The sequence below is a fragment of the Gymnoscopelus microlampas genome, assembly GCF_963454915.1.
Source record: "Gymnoscopelus microlampas genome assembly, chromosome: 3".
Lineage (NCBI taxonomy): Eukaryota > Metazoa > Chordata > Actinopteri > Myctophiformes > Myctophidae > Gymnoscopelus > Gymnoscopelus microlampas.
In genome coordinates, this window is record NC_139940.1 from 14,246,339 (window position 1) to 14,261,933 (window position 15,595).

Sequence of the window (15,595 nt, forward strand, 5' to 3'; positions counted from 1 at the left end):
GTTTACATTCCACCCCAACCTAATGTCATTCTGGCAAACAAAGTGCTACACCAAGCTATAAGCACAGTGCAAAAATAAGTATACACAGGCTGCTCTCATCATTGTTTGGTGATTTTAACGAAGCGTCTCTGAGGAAAGTATTGCCTAAAATGTACCAGCACATTACCGTTAAGATCACAATATCTTGGATTATTGCTAATCCACCATTCAAAATTCATATATAATATTATTAATTAGAGCACTGTTCTGGAAATCAGATCAATCATCTGTGTTCATCCTGCCTGTGGTCCTCCTCCTGTCTGCCTCATGTAAACAGTTCATCGTTGGTCTGAAGGAACCGGCCTAGTTTTTCAGAGCTGTTTTGATAATATGCACTGCCAAGTTTGTCATGACACGGAGGGGGTTATCTATGAGTATGCTGATAGCGTCTTATCAGTTATCAAAACGTGCACAGACGATATCATCCCCACACAACTATCACAGTTTACTTTAACCATGGTGGATTGATAACTCTCTGCAAGAAGCACTTAGGTAGAGGGACACCATGTTCAGGAAACTACATACCACTCATGGTCCGTTGCCCGGACTATACAGTAGATCATTTTTCATGGATCTATCATCTAAGACTGTGTGTTCCTTGGTTACAGTGAAACAGTATGGTATTATGGTATGGTACATATGGCCATTTATCAACATAATTTAGAGGAATGTTCTCCCTGGAAACGGGCATTCTTCTCTGTGTGTACACTTTGGATAGCTCCCTGAGGATGTCCTCTCAACCACTGACTTATTTAAGCTATGTCTCTCTGCTTTGAACCTTCAGCTGTTTTGCTAATGCCTCAGTACGAACCATTAAAAATCTACCCGGGTCCATGAACACATACTGTAGGCCTCCATAGCGTTGTTGCTCTTCGTGGATTTCACTCTGACAGGCCTGATAGCAAGCACACATTTGTCTGCAGCCCCTGAGCCCCAGTTCAAGCACTTCTCTCATGATGGAAGGGTGCAGATACACTAGCGGCATTTCTTTCATTGATGGCTGCATCTGCTCCATGTCTTCTCTTTTGTTCACCTTAAGTTTTGAGAAGTGTAGCATGCTGGGACACTACTGAGAACTGCCTGTGTATGTCATTCTCTTTTTACATTATTTGCTCGGGTGACCTTTAAACAGGCAGCCAAAGCAAAATATTTGTTTCTTCTGAAACTCCACTCTGTCCTGTGTTTTTTCTCTGAGCTTGTGACATTCTTCCAGTCTTAAAAAAGGAACAAGAAAACAAACAAATAAACAAACGAAACACAGCTTCATAAAAGGCATGGTTGAAAGATGCAGCACAAATCTTTGATGTTAAATGCTGGTAGCCACTGTACTTTTTTCTTCTTTGTTTGTTTTGTTTCCTTGTTCTTGTTCTTCTTTGTGTCTTGTTGCTGTGTCGAAATCTCCAAATAATGGATTAGACATGATCTTTGCTTGGTGATCAAAGAGGTTTAGTTCTGTGAAGTTCCTCATGAGTCTTCTCCATCACTCTCTTTATCTTGAACGGCAATGGCCCTCATACTCATACCTCGCACTTCAAGTTTTTCCATCTTCAGACTTAATCAGTGGCCACTTGAATGCCTTTTCCTTTAAGCTGTAGAAATCTTCAGCTGGTCCATACCTGTCGTGAAGCAGTCACACAGCCTCTGATCTGCAAGCATATAATTCACAAGGTACTGTGTTTCTCCTCTGGTATACTGCTCCAAAAATGTGTCAGCACTGCTGTTGGCTATCGAACGAATGGCATGATTAAAAGCTCTCAAAAAGGATCTGAACTCCAGAGGGTCTCCATGGAACACTGTCACATCTGCCTTTGCGAGTATCTTCGTAATGTCTTTCTGTTGTTGCGTCAGTTGATACATCTCTCTCACACTGTCATCATGTTGGCATTGAGTCTCTGGGTTGCCCTGGCCCTGTCTGCGGAGCATTCTTCTGCATGGGCAAAGCACCAGATGGCACACATGGGTCAGCTACCACAGGAAATGCGCACATCTCTCTTCTTTTCAGTTTAGTGGGTGGGAGGCTATGCGTGTACCCATATCCATTATCATCATCTCTAGATTTCATCGCCTTTAGAGGTTTTGTCGCCACATTTCTGTTCATGCCCACTTGCTTCTGGTGTTCTTTACATTCTTCATACGCGTAATAGTAGCATTGGCTGCTACTAGATCTGTTACCATCTAGAATTGTTCCCATTCTGCTTAAAGTTGTGCTTCTTTGCTCTGCCTGAGCAATCAAGGCAGCTGTGCTGGATTCTTCTTTCATCTCCAACGTGGACACAGATGACACTTTTGACACACAAGATGTCACATCGGTGTCACCTCTTAATCACATTTTGTAGGCTGAATCTATTTTTCAGCGCTAGTCAGAAATGGTTGGCATTGATCTTCTTTCGTCTGAAACCAGGAAACCTCCTTTTCATCTTCTGAGATAGGCCTATAACTGAATACTGAAGAATCAAGTTTCTTATAAGCTTTCATTTCCTTTTGCACAAGGTAATTTGCAGTAAATTAGGCTAGCCTACAATATCAATAGGAAGCTACATTTTATTTGATTTTGCAGCAATTTCTCAATTTAAAGGTGAATAAAAGTGTTATAGCTCTATAATCTTATAGTAATCATTACTGTGTTTGTTCAGTAACAGGTGTTTCACAGCTCTTTAGAAAACAGAATACATTTTCAGGATAACATGTTATCCAATCAGGACAGAGAACTCATACAGGATAAAACAAGTGAAACTGGAAGTGATGAGTAAAAAAAAAAAAAATATATATATATATATATATATATATATATCAGGAACTGGAACACAATAAAATGTAATCTGATAAATGATTTTTGTCGGGTTCTCTCAACCGGTTAGATACAATTGGTTTCCCGGCCTGAACATTTTATTTGAGTCTTTAGGCTACTGAAGAGTTGGAGAGAGACAGGGAGACCCCTGTGCTGTTACTGAACAAACACTCTGTATAAATGATTGCTATCGGAATATAGAGCTTAGTTGTTCTTAATTACACTATAGCCCATTCACTTATGAATGAAATACTAAATTGTATTATATAGCCTACAGAACATACATGTATAAATAGCCTATATTCAGCTGGTTTTGGATCATACAGTCTGTGACAAGGAGTTCTTTAATGCTAATTAAATGAAATTATCATTTTATTGTGTCAGCCAGCTGGAGATGGATGTACCGTACAGTATGTGGGCTGGCTTCCATTCTACACTGACTTATTTTTCTCTGTTGATTTGCATTAGCGTCTGGGTGGTGCGGGGTGTGTGCCTGAGAGTGTTTGTACACTCCAGTTATTGCAAGGCAAAGCCAATGAGCCATGCCATGCATGTGTATGAGGGGTTCCCAGCTCTCCTCTATTATTTACAACAATCTTTTGCTCGATTCCTTCCTCTCTTGCCACACATTTCACCACTCTCTTCATCTTCTCCCTCTCTCCCCCTCCTCGTCTAGACCACCTCTAATGGGCTGGTGTTTATTATTCACCCCCCGTGCCTCTGTGCTGATCTCTATTCGTGTCACTTCATCTGTCCCTTTATCTTCACACTAGACTGTCAGTCTGTGAGACATGACGTTGCCCAGGGTTCCCCACAGATGCACACCTCTCAGTCTTTTATTTTTACCCCATCGTTAACCTGGGAGTTTGCTCCCTCTCTCTAGGGAATCGTCTTACCCATGGCACTGTCTGGCCCCGGTCTGGCCGAGCTAGAGGAACTTGTGCTAGACTGACACCTGCTGGCAATGATGTGGTATCGCAGTCTGGTAGTGGCATTTAATGGAATGCCAGTTGGCATCACAGGGAATTTTCCCCTCAATCTGCTGTGTGAGGAGAGAATGCTCTGTCAAAATATGCAGGTGTTCATCCGGCCTCTAGAGACTGCTTGGTATTTCAGCTCGATGACTTAATGATTTCTGTGAAAACAAATTTTTCACTGTATTTGGTGGTGGGCACGGCACAGCTGGCCCGTGCGTGCGTGTGTGTGTGTGTGTGTGTGTGTGTGTGTGTGTGTGTGTGTGTGTGTGTGTGTGTGTGGTGTGTGTGTGTGCGTGTGCGTATGGGTGTCCATTTAATGAGGCAATTCATTTTCAATTGTTTAGTTGCTCATTATGCTAGGGGGAAATATTGACAGCGAGCGAGAGAAAGAGAGAGAGAGACAGGCAGACAGTGAGAAAGACAGACACAGAGCAGACAGCGAGAGAGAGACAGATGTGTGTGTGTGTGTGTGTGTGTGTGTGTGTGTGTGTGTGTGTGTGTGTGTGTGTGTGTGTGTGTGTGTGTGTGTGTGTGTGTGTGTGTGTGTGTGTGTGTGTGTGTGTGTGTGTGTGTGCGTGCGTGCGTGCGTGTGGTGGGGGGGGGCTCATGAATGATCCTGAAGGATATTAACTGTGCAACGAGGAGATATGAGCAAGTACTGACTCACAGACTCCTGTGAGGAGGGGAGGAAGAGAAGAGAGGTAGGAGGGGAATATGGGGTATGGATTATGGAGCATGATGAGTGTATAGAAAGAGAGAATGGGGAGAGGAAGGTGTGTGAAAAGAGAGAGAGATCAAGAGGGGAACTGGGAGGGAGATGCTAAAAAGGGGGGTGCAAGAGAGTGGGGAGCAGGCTAGAGGGGGAGAGAGAGAGAGAGAGAGAGAGAGAGAGAGAGAGAGAGAGAGAGAGAGAGAGAGAGAGAGAGAGAGAGAGAGAGAGAGAGAGAGAGAGAGAGAGAGAGAGAGAGAGAGAGAGAGAGAGAGAGAGAGAGAGAGAGAGAGAGAGAGAGAGAGAGAGAGGGGGGGGTAGCTGAAGGGAGGGGGAAAGGAACTGCTCATTCTGGGGTTTGGCAGGATTCCAGGCTGTCTGGCACTGATTCTGATGGCCTCCTGTTATTTCAGCCTCACCTCCAGACTTGGCTGTTGGGCCCCACAGCTGCCCCTTTAACTGCCTGATCACAACTCTATACACACACAGCTCAACCCATCATGGCTCTGCATGTATTTATTTATGTATTTTTAGAGGTCAAGAAGACTATATATGTATCACTGATTTCATTCTGATCTCCCCCACTCCCTCTTTTGACTGTAGAGGACAAGCCTGTGAATGCTGAGGCTCTTTATGTCATCAACAATAACGACAAAATAAGGCTACGTTTCGCGCAAATGTATCCGGCTTCCCCTGAGAGGCGGGGGCACACCTTTTCTCAGCCCAGTGCCAGTTTTTTCTGTGGAAGGCTATCTGTGGAAATTTGACATTCTTTTCCCCTGGTGGATGTTGGGGGGCGCCTGGAACATTCCACAGGGGGACAATAGGCCATCAAAGACCCCAGAGGACATTTCCTCGCAGTTCATGAACCTAAATCTGAAACAGCAACAGGTTGCACAGCCAGAGCAACACCTTTGGCAGACTGTCACTGTACTGGTTAATTCTCAACTGGTTTCCCACCAGGACCTGATTTTCTTTTGTGTTGAGAGTCAGGAGAACATGTCTATGAACAACACATACAACCTTCCTATGTCAACCATATTCTTTATCTATAGACCCTGTCAGTGCACCTGGGCCCTGACCCTATTTGTAAAAGATAGGGCAACAAAACAATTGCAAATGCTTCAAATTCAACTAATGTGAGCATACTATGATATAAACTGCCATTTTCATAAACAATAAATATGTTATATACATTTTAGAAATCGTGTTTGCAAAAAAACAATAGAGGGAGGCCACTATATATTGCAAAAATGGTTTAAATGCCTATTTAACGTTCCTGCCTAACGTTCTGTTTAGGCAAATTAACAAATAATTGTCTCTAATCCTTACAGACTATTCACTGTACTTAGCAACACGTTTAGAGTATGATAACTCTTCCTCAGGCAGAAATGAAATTGCAATTTAAAAAGCTAAAACCGCCCTGTCCCCAACATTTGCCATACTCATGACTGTGACGTCAGGAGAGGAAGTAGCAGTAGCAGTCAGTGGTAGATAAGGTACTCAGCCCCAGTACTTGAGTGAAAGTATAGATACTCCTGGTCAAATATTACTCATCTACAAGTGAAGGTTTGTACTTGAGTTAAAGTACTGGAATTCTTTCTTTTAAAAATACTTCAGTATTCATAATTACAATACATGCTTTTAAAATACTAAGCATTCAATAGTACAAATTACAAGTACTGCTTGTGATATGTTGCGTTGTGAGTTTTTAGATCAGCTATTTTCACAATGTGTAAATGGTGTATTTTTTTAGTTTGGGTCCCACGGGTCCCTTCCTAGACGTGTGATGTCAAAAGTACAATATTTGTCTTTGAAATGGAGTGGAGTGAAAGTCATAAGCTAACATAACTCTTTTTGAGCAAGCAATCAATGACTCATAACTTCAATATATAACCTTGATGTCTTTAGCTTTCATGCCAGCAATGGTTATATAAGACTAAGAACAGGCATATTATTTTTCAAATGGTAGCGTGTGGAATGAAATTCATACTGTAAGTTAACAGAAAGCCCTCATGTAGTTTAAACGAGCTGAATAAAATGCAACCAGCTCCTCGTCTTACTACCAACCTTTGAGGTCATCTGATTTGTAACTCAATAACAATTACAATGACTTGTCGTTTGTCAGGCCATATGATATACACCAGGTGTACAGTACACACAATACACCTTGAAAGTGTGATAAGACCAGAAGGTGCAGCCCAAATGAGTGTTCCCTGAGGGTGTGTGTGTACACGTGTATGTGTATGTGTGTGTGTGTGTGTCACACAAAGGGAAGTTGTGTCATAGAGGTGGCAGATGTGCAGGATGGGCGGTGTCATTGTCCTCGCTGGGTCAGGCCAGCCTGAGTCATATCATACTGTATCCTCAGTTTTAATGTGAACAGCTGGGGGTTTGAAATTAGACATAAAATGATGTGCCTGAAGATAGTAGCGTAGTTGTTAAGACTCTGTCTCTGGTATGAGGTACACTCTGTCAGCCAAGAATCGACAAAGCCTTCCCTCCGGTGTCACCATTATGCTGTATCCCTCTCAACATTCCAGCTGTCAATCTCAACAAGGGACAAATATTTCTTATACAAAGGAAACGAGGCATAACATTATGTGGGTTAGCGGTGATGTAGTGGTTGGGACTCCTCGTTGCTGGAGTGGACCAACATGTACAGTCAGTACCCCTGCTGGCCTGAGCTTGAATTCCAGTTGGTTGAATCATGTTGTTTAGCCCCTTCTAAGCTTTCCTATTGTCTGTATGGATAAAGCAAAAAGTATGTAAAAAAAACAATTAAAAAAAACCCCAAAAAACTGTCAGTGTGAAAATAACCAGTCTCTTTCTCCCGAAATTGAACATAATGAGCAACATGGTGGCATTCTAATGCCTCTGCATGTTCAGTGCGTCAGTGCCAAAAAAGTAATGATCAGGCATTTCACTGGCAACTCATGCACGGTAATGCTTTTAACATCTGGTCTTCAATATGGCTTGTCGAGGCAAGTGAAAGAAAATGCCTAAACCTGCTTTGAAGGAAAATGTTTCTCTCTCTCTTTCTCTCTGCTTCAGAACCATTTGAAAGTAAATAGAGCAATTAACAGCCAACTTTTTCCAGCAGTCAGCACTGTTACAATGTTCTCTACCACTGAGCGGTGGTCTCTCTTTCTCTCTTTTGCTTCTAGCCTCGACCAACTTTAAGTGTCTGTATCTAATCAAGCCTCTAGCCCCATTATCTCTCCCTCTCTCCCTCCCTCTCTTTTCTTCATTCCCTCGCTCTGACCTTACAAGGAAAGGCAGCGGGGTTGATGTCATAGAATGAAGAATGTTGCAAGAATTCGGCAGAGAGTGAGACAGAAAGAAAGAGAGGAGGAGGGGGAAAAGAAAGGAGGAGGGGTCTGGCTGGACAGTCTGGGAACACACACACGCGTGTGAGGGGTGGGTAGAGAGAGAGAGAGAGAGACAGAAGGGGAGAAAGAGGGGGAGAGAAAGAAAGAGGGTGGTGTTTACATAGTAATACACACGTCCTGATCGAAAGTCAAACGAGAAGGAACTTGTTTGGAAGAATGGTGTCACTCCTTTTCCAGAGAGAGAGGGGCAGGGGGAGGGTCTAAAACAGCTGCAGAGGAACTGAAAGGGGGAGAAGGAAAGAGAAGTTACTATTATAGACAACTCTGACTCAAATTTGGACCAGGAGAAAAGGAGATACGAGAAGGGAGAACTCAGCCAGGTTCACATTGGAGCGCACACACAAGTAGGTCATGATTTTATGAAATGCTACATGGATTTAAAGGAGAGCAGACTATAAGAGAATATTGCTTTACCTATGAGGCAGACTGTCATGTAGGTTACCTAATAAGATTGATTGTTTTTTACTTATGATTGATGATATCATAATGAGTTACAAGCAGCACAGCTTTATAATTTAAAAGTTAGATACATGTATTTTTTAACTGACACAGAGTGGAATAAGTCATATGATAGCCTACATAGAACTATCTACTTGTATTGCAGCCTTTTACATGGAAATAATGACTAGACCTGTCAGAGTGATAGCTGCCTTTAGTGGGTGGTGGCCTGCCTTTTGCCTGACAGAGATTGACTATGGACGAGAATGCTGTGAAAATGGACAAAGCGTCCTAGTACATAATGCTTTACAACAGAGATGGATAGTGGAGATAAGAGCTCAGTAACCAGGAATATGCGGAAGCATCAGCCGGAAGTCCAGAAGCTACAAAGTTCTATGAGCAGAACAGACAGGGATCTGTCAAATACAGTATACTGCTGAGCACTGGTACAATTAGATTACCCACCTGATCTGCCGTTTAAGAATAACCACAGGGATCTGATTAGGAAATATATGTTGTGTCTACAGTGGGTAGAATTAGAGAGAGAGAGAGAGAGAGAGAGAGAGAGAGAGAGAGAGAGAGAGAGAGAGAGAGAGAGAGAGAGAGAGAGAGAGAGAGAGAGAGAGAGAGAGGTGAGGGGGGGGATGGAGAGAGTGTGTGTGTGTGTGTGTGTGTGTGTGTGTGTGTGTGTGTGTGTGTGTGTGTGTGTGTGTGTGTGTGTGTGTGTGTGTGTGTGTGTGTGTGTGTGTGTGTGTGTGTGTGTGTGTGTGTGCGTGCGCGTGCGTGCGTGCGTGCGTGTGTCACAGTCTGATAAAAAACAAAGGTAGGCCTACACTCCTTTGGTTTAAATGCATGCATAGGCCTATGTTCCAGCAGAACACATATTCAACAGTGCCAGGTAACAGTTGGCTGTGATGTTTGAGTAGGCCTGTTAATTGTATAACATTTGATTTGATTGCAACAAACCCTAAACTAGAGCAGAACATTTGTTGGTGCTTGTTCAATCAATTTGATTGCAACAAACCCTAAACTAGAGCAGAACATTTGTTGGTGCTTGTTCTAACTAGTTAATGAAAGAAAAATCAAGCAATTGGTTTGAAAGCAGCACAATCACTGCATTTTAGTGGCATGTACCTTATTTCACTGTGTGTGTGTGTGTGTGTGTGTGTGTGTGTGTGTGTGTGTGTGTGTGTGTGTGTGTGTGCGCGCGCGCACGCGTGTGCATGTGCGTGCGCGTGCGTGTGCGAGAGATAGACAGTGAGCGACGCATTAAGTTTACTGTAAATGTCAATACATTTGCTTGAATGACGGTGCCAAGGATTCATCAGTGGTGTCATAAACATGCGTCATCTATCAGGAATGCTTCAGACTCACCATGGGGGAACTTCGGCTTCCCTGTACTGCCCTTGAAGTGCAAAAACTGCACCGTTGTCACGTTAAAGGCTGAACTCCGTCGCTCAACAAAATGATGAAAAAAGGTTGTCTAGGTTTTTGACGCGTCAAAACAATTAAGGTGGCTCGAGTGACGTCAGGGCTCCATGGAATGTCCGCGTGTTTATGACGTCACTGTCGTGTCCTTGGTATGGTCATTCTACCTACCCCCACTACACACACATGCACACGCACACACACACACGCGCACACACACAGCAGCGTTGCCATGTCCGCTTATTATAAGCTACTTTGGGCTTGTTTTTCTGTAAAGTTGCTTGTAATTTTATTGGTAGTTGCGGCGGGTTGCGTTTTTTTTGGCTTGTTTCTGAAGTGTAGTTGCTTATTTGGGCTTGTTTCCTAATGTTGTTTAAACCAGTGTTTCTCAAACATTTTCAAGTTTAGGACCCCCAAATTAATATGTATTTGTCCATACGGACCCTGGCTCCATCTGAAAAAAAGAATTGTGCAAAGGACCCCCATACCAGATTTATGTTCAAATGTTTTTTTTTCAAACATTTTCACACTTTCCCCAAGATTGTTTTTGAAAATACCAGATCTACAAGCTCACAAGGCGTTGCACCGCGACGTGTGCGACGCGTTGTAAGGCTTAAGCTTATAGATCGGCTATTTTCAAATAGTCAAAGCATACTTGCATAGGCTTAAAAGTTGTCATGTGGCTTCTTTTCGGCTTGTTTTAGATCCGCTGGTTGCTTGTTTCTCTCACACAGCCCTAAACCTGGCAACAGTGACACACACACACACACACACACACACACACACACACACAGAGGCTGCTCAACCTCGCAGGTGAGTGACAACTTATGAGCCGCTTCTCACGGTAGTAATAATCTTATTTTATTGACTGAAACGATTCACAATAGAGATGACAGTCAGCGTTGTGTTAATTCTGTACTTTTTGAGCCCAACTACTTACCGTTAGCTAGTTATTGTGTGTAGCGTTAGCCTTGTTTTTCAGCTGGCTAACGTTAGCCAATGTTTGTGATATCTCTCCATCGTCACACATATGTATGTTTTCGTGCTGTTTTTTTGCCCTACTTTATGTTTACTGTGTTCCCACGGTTACTGGGAGTTACTGTTAGCAGTTGTTGTCAGCTGTCAGTGTAACTGGACTGCTGTTGACCACCATGAACCATATGTTACTGTGGCATGTTACCAGTGACATGCCAACATGATGTGGGTGGGTGTGGCAGCATAGGATGTCTCATTCAATGCCCAGGAAATGTAATTCTGTATTATATACAGTGGTGGGTATTTCCAATTTTCTATACTTTTGCTACTATTCCAGTACATCTCAGGGACAAATATTGTGCTTTTACTCTACTAAAATTATTTGAAAACTTTAGTTACTAGTTACTTTGCAGATTTTGATTATTATTACAACACATACATTAACCACTTCAGATGTATATAAGGATATACATTTGAAAATAGCTGATCTACAAGCTCACAATGTGTCGTGATATGAGAGCTTGTATCTGCTATATTTACAAAAGATTTGTATACATTTTAAAAGTTGTGAAATGTGACATTCTGCATAATGAGTACTTTCTACTTTTGGTACTTTAAGTACATTTTGATACCAATACTTTTGTACTTTTACTCAAGTAAATTTAGAATTCCGGACTTTCACTTGTAAAAGAGTATTTCTACATTGCAGTATTGACAGTACCTTTTACTTAAAGGACGACTTCACCACTTTTCAACATATCTTCATATAATAGGTCCTCACTAATGCTCATGATAAAATGATACAATTTTTTTCTAATCAGTCTGTGTCTCAGAGGAGGGCTGTAGACAGTTCAGAAACCTGTCTACCAGTGACATCATTGATGGGGAATCCAAGCTAATAGAAACTGCAGGCTTTGTATTCCTGGAAAGTTGCAATGCAATAATAGATCCCATTGTTCTTGCCTTATTAAAAATCTGAATAAAAAAATTGTAATCTTTTTGGAAAAATAAATCCTGCCTAACGATGATGTCACTGGTAGACGGGTTTCTGGACTGTCCACAGCCCTCCTATGAGACACAGACCAAGTAGAAAAATTTGGATCATTTTATCATGAGCATTAGTGAGGACCTATTATATGAAGATATGTTGAAAAGTGGTGAAGTCGTCCTTTAAGTAAAAAATGTGAGTACTTCTTCCACCTCTGCATTCAATGGACAGGAAATACAATTTCTGTATTACTATATAAATGTATATAATACCAGAAGTTCTGCCATTATTGACTTTTAAGAGTAGATGTAGGGAGAGGTTACTCTTGTTTTCTGTATGTGTTCTAGTTGCAGTTGAACTGACCAGGAAATTGAATTCTATATGATATACTGTATATATATATATATAACACCAGAGGTTTTGTCATATTACTGACATGTGGAGAGAGGAACCTTATATTTTCTGTAGGTGTCGTCGCTCAACACTTGAATTGAGGAATGAATGATGCAGTACTGTTGCTACTTGCACCCTATAAGGATATGATGGAGGAAGCATGTGTGTTGCGCGCTCTCTCTCTCTCTCTCTCTCTGTCTCTCTCTCTCTCTCTGGCAATAATGGGTGGTGAATGGTGATGTGTGATTGTGTGAGGATTTAGGCCCAGGCTTAAAAGTGTCGAGTGTTGCAATGGTTGTCTACCAGTCAGACAGATATGCCATTTAAAACGGACTGCATTAACTTTTGAGAATGTGCAAATCCTGTGATTATAAACGGTTGCAGACTGTTGCGCAATGTATTTCCGATTCCGATTTCTTCTTCCTCCAGTTTCCTTCTATCTCCATCACTTGTGGGGTCTGGTCTGGTGGGGGAGTCTCCACCAATACCATAATGACCTGTGTTTAAGAATAACTTGTAGTGAGACGACTGGGGCAGTGTTAGTTTGGGGTTTGGGTGGTGTCTTCTTCTCCGTGTGAGAAGGCTGAGGTTATGTTTCTTCTCCTCTTTGCTGACGCCTCAGTAAATTGGAGATTGCGGGTGAAGATCTTTGGCTGCCCATTATGACTGGGGTGAGAGAAAGGTTGATTGTAGCCTCCATAAGTCAAGCTATTTCAGTGCAACTCTTTCTTTCCCTCACCATTTAGTCTCTGAAGCCAGACTATCTCTTCCACAGTCTTCAGAGTTCAAATGCTACAGAGAGTCTAATTCCAGGCCGTAAAAGTTCAGAACAGGAAGCTGTCATCTGCTCTATAGACCAGAAGGGTATTTAACAAAATCATGTATTCACAATCAAGCTGTATTCACACAATAACAAAAAAATCTATAAAATGTGTTTCTCCGAAGCAGCTATTTAGCTAGGCTTCAACTCATTTTGGTTTCCAGGAAGGACTTATTTACACGACTGCACAGGCAAAACGGAAGTGTCAGAACTTTCACTTTATTTTCTGTTCATTCATTTTCCACAGCTTCTGACTGAAGTACAGACTATTCGGCGGAAGCATTTGAAAATCGTGCAAGCCAACACGTCTGTCCAGAGCCTTCTCATCAGTCATTCCATGTTTTACTGTATCATGTAACTATTTCTATTCGTCTTTGACTTTCCTGTCACTTTTCATTAGCTCACACTGCACTTGGTCATAATAAACAGGCAGTTCTATAGGTTGGTGGGGGGCTGATAGGGGGCTGATAGGGGCTCTGTAATTGTCACGCTACTGTACTGTAGCAATATTGCAACGAATGTTGGCCATTTGTTCACTTAGTGTACCTGCTGTTGGTAGTGGGAGAGCTCAATGAATGGCCAGTGACCTGTAAGATTGGACTCAATTACGCCGCTTGTCCCTCATGAGTAAGCCCCGGCCCAGACAGACAGACACGCTTTCCCTGAAAGTGGGTGTGCCATTTAAATCTTAACAATGGAGTTGGATCAACAATGGGCCAGTCACTGATAGAAATGAATGACCATGCCAGGCCAGGAGTTACTGGAAGTACTGGAAGTCAGAAAATGCTGTTTGTCTGCAGTCTGAACAACAATGGCACATGGTGCTGTTTAATATGGAATTGGTTCATTCATTTAATCCATATGGTCAAATAGAGGTCACCAAGCTGGTTTTAACCCCAGACTGGCCTGCTTTGGCACACGCAGTAAACAGATTAATAGTGACTACTACTGACTTGGGTTTCTATTATTTATCATAACCTTTTTTGTTTGTTTTTATCAGTTTTTATTTTTATTGTAATGGGACATATTAGTAAAAATGACTATTTTAAGTACTGTATGTTCTTTTGGGGAAAACATCTTAACTGCAGTTTGAACTAGAAAGGAATAAAGCACAGTTTCATGATAAGATGGTGCCATGTTGGACCATGTGAGAGTGCGTTCGGTAGATCAACTAATTAGGTCCATCACACAGACATCACAGCAGCAAAATCAGGTCAATTATAATTAGACACCAAAGAGGCAGTTTTTGTTCCATAAGTATCCTAGCTGTCCTTCATTCAGAGTGTATTAGGCCACAGCTTAATGGATATTTTGCACCTTTTTGCTGCCTTTGTGGTTTCTGTCAGGAAAGACTTGGATCCTCGTGTGAAACCGTGAAACCAGAAATAGACCAAACAGCCACACATAATAACAGCATGTACTACAGCACTTTGAGGTACTTTCCATGGCCAAATAGCATACAGCTTGTGGGAACTTGGTGGATGTCTCTCTTAGCTGATGTCTTATGTTTAGACTATCTGTGCACACAAATTGCACCTTGTGTTTTGCACCATTGGCTTCAATTACTACTAATAATTCTAAAATCACAGAATTCAATAATGAATGTTGTCATATACTGCAGTTAGGACTAATATTGAAACATCAAATTGAATTGATCCATAATAGTGCTGTGTTAATTCGTAGACACATTGCGAGACCTGCAGCCCACAGAGATTCCGTAATCATGTGGCCTCTTCAAGTAGCCTTCCAGTCTCTTGGGTATACAACCTGCCCAAACATGTGGGAATCATAACACAGTTAATAAGCTCTGGCGTATTATTTACAGTACATTATTTATACAGGAGGGGCCCAGTTCTGTAAACTACACCATACCATCCACTGTCGTGGCCATAAGGCAGGGCTGATGAAACACAGCCATGAACGTGAAAGCAATTGGAGGGGTAGGTGGAGGTGAGGCTGATGAGTTAGAAATACATACTGAGAAGATGAAGGCTTAGAGACAGAGATGCTTGCTGGACTCAAATACCATGATAAGCCAAAACCCTTGTCATGTAATCTACACCAGTGGTTCTCAAACCTTTTCATGTCAAGGACCCCCAAATTGACACTTATTAGCCCGCGGACCCCCATTTCAAAAGAGATGCCAGGGGACCCCCATAAGAGAATATTTTTTACGGCTCTAGCAGTGATTCTCAACCATTTTAATTTCAAGGACCCCCAGTTTGACATGCATTAGGGCTACGGACCCCCATTTAATGGCATTTCTATCACTTGGACAGCAATTCATAATTGTAAAATCTATGTCAATTTAACTCTGAGAGTGTACAATTGGAACCAAATGGACCCGTTAGGGTCCATTTGGTTCCATTTGTACACTCTCAGAGTTACAGACCCATAAGGGTCCATTTGGTGCCTAATCTATCATTTAGCTGGGGACCCCCTGGAACCCCCTCAGGGACCCCTGGGGGTCCCCGGACTCCACTTTGAGAACCAATGATCTACACTTCCTTGTATGTCAGTGTTGCTCGCTGAAAAGTACATTTTCAATTAACAAAACATTACGTGTTGTTGTGGTTGGTCAGAACTCCAGAGAGGCAACATCCATGGCAGCAATGGAATCAAAAAGAGGAAGAAGAATAGGGGGATGT

At 42.2% G+C, this 15,595-nt stretch overlaps 1 protein-coding gene across 1 annotated transcript in view; it reads left to right on the forward strand.

Moving 5' to 3' along the window:
• Positions 1-7,965: 7,965 nt before the first annotated feature.
• The window catches only part of zyx (zyxin), a 29,020-nt gene continuing 21,390 nt past the window's right edge, over positions 7,966-15,595 (forward strand). The window contains exon 1 of the mRNA XM_084052084.1: positions 7,966-8,249. The gene's annotated coding sequence lies outside the window, so the exon portion shown is untranslated. The remainder of the gene's footprint in view (positions 8,250-15,595) is intronic.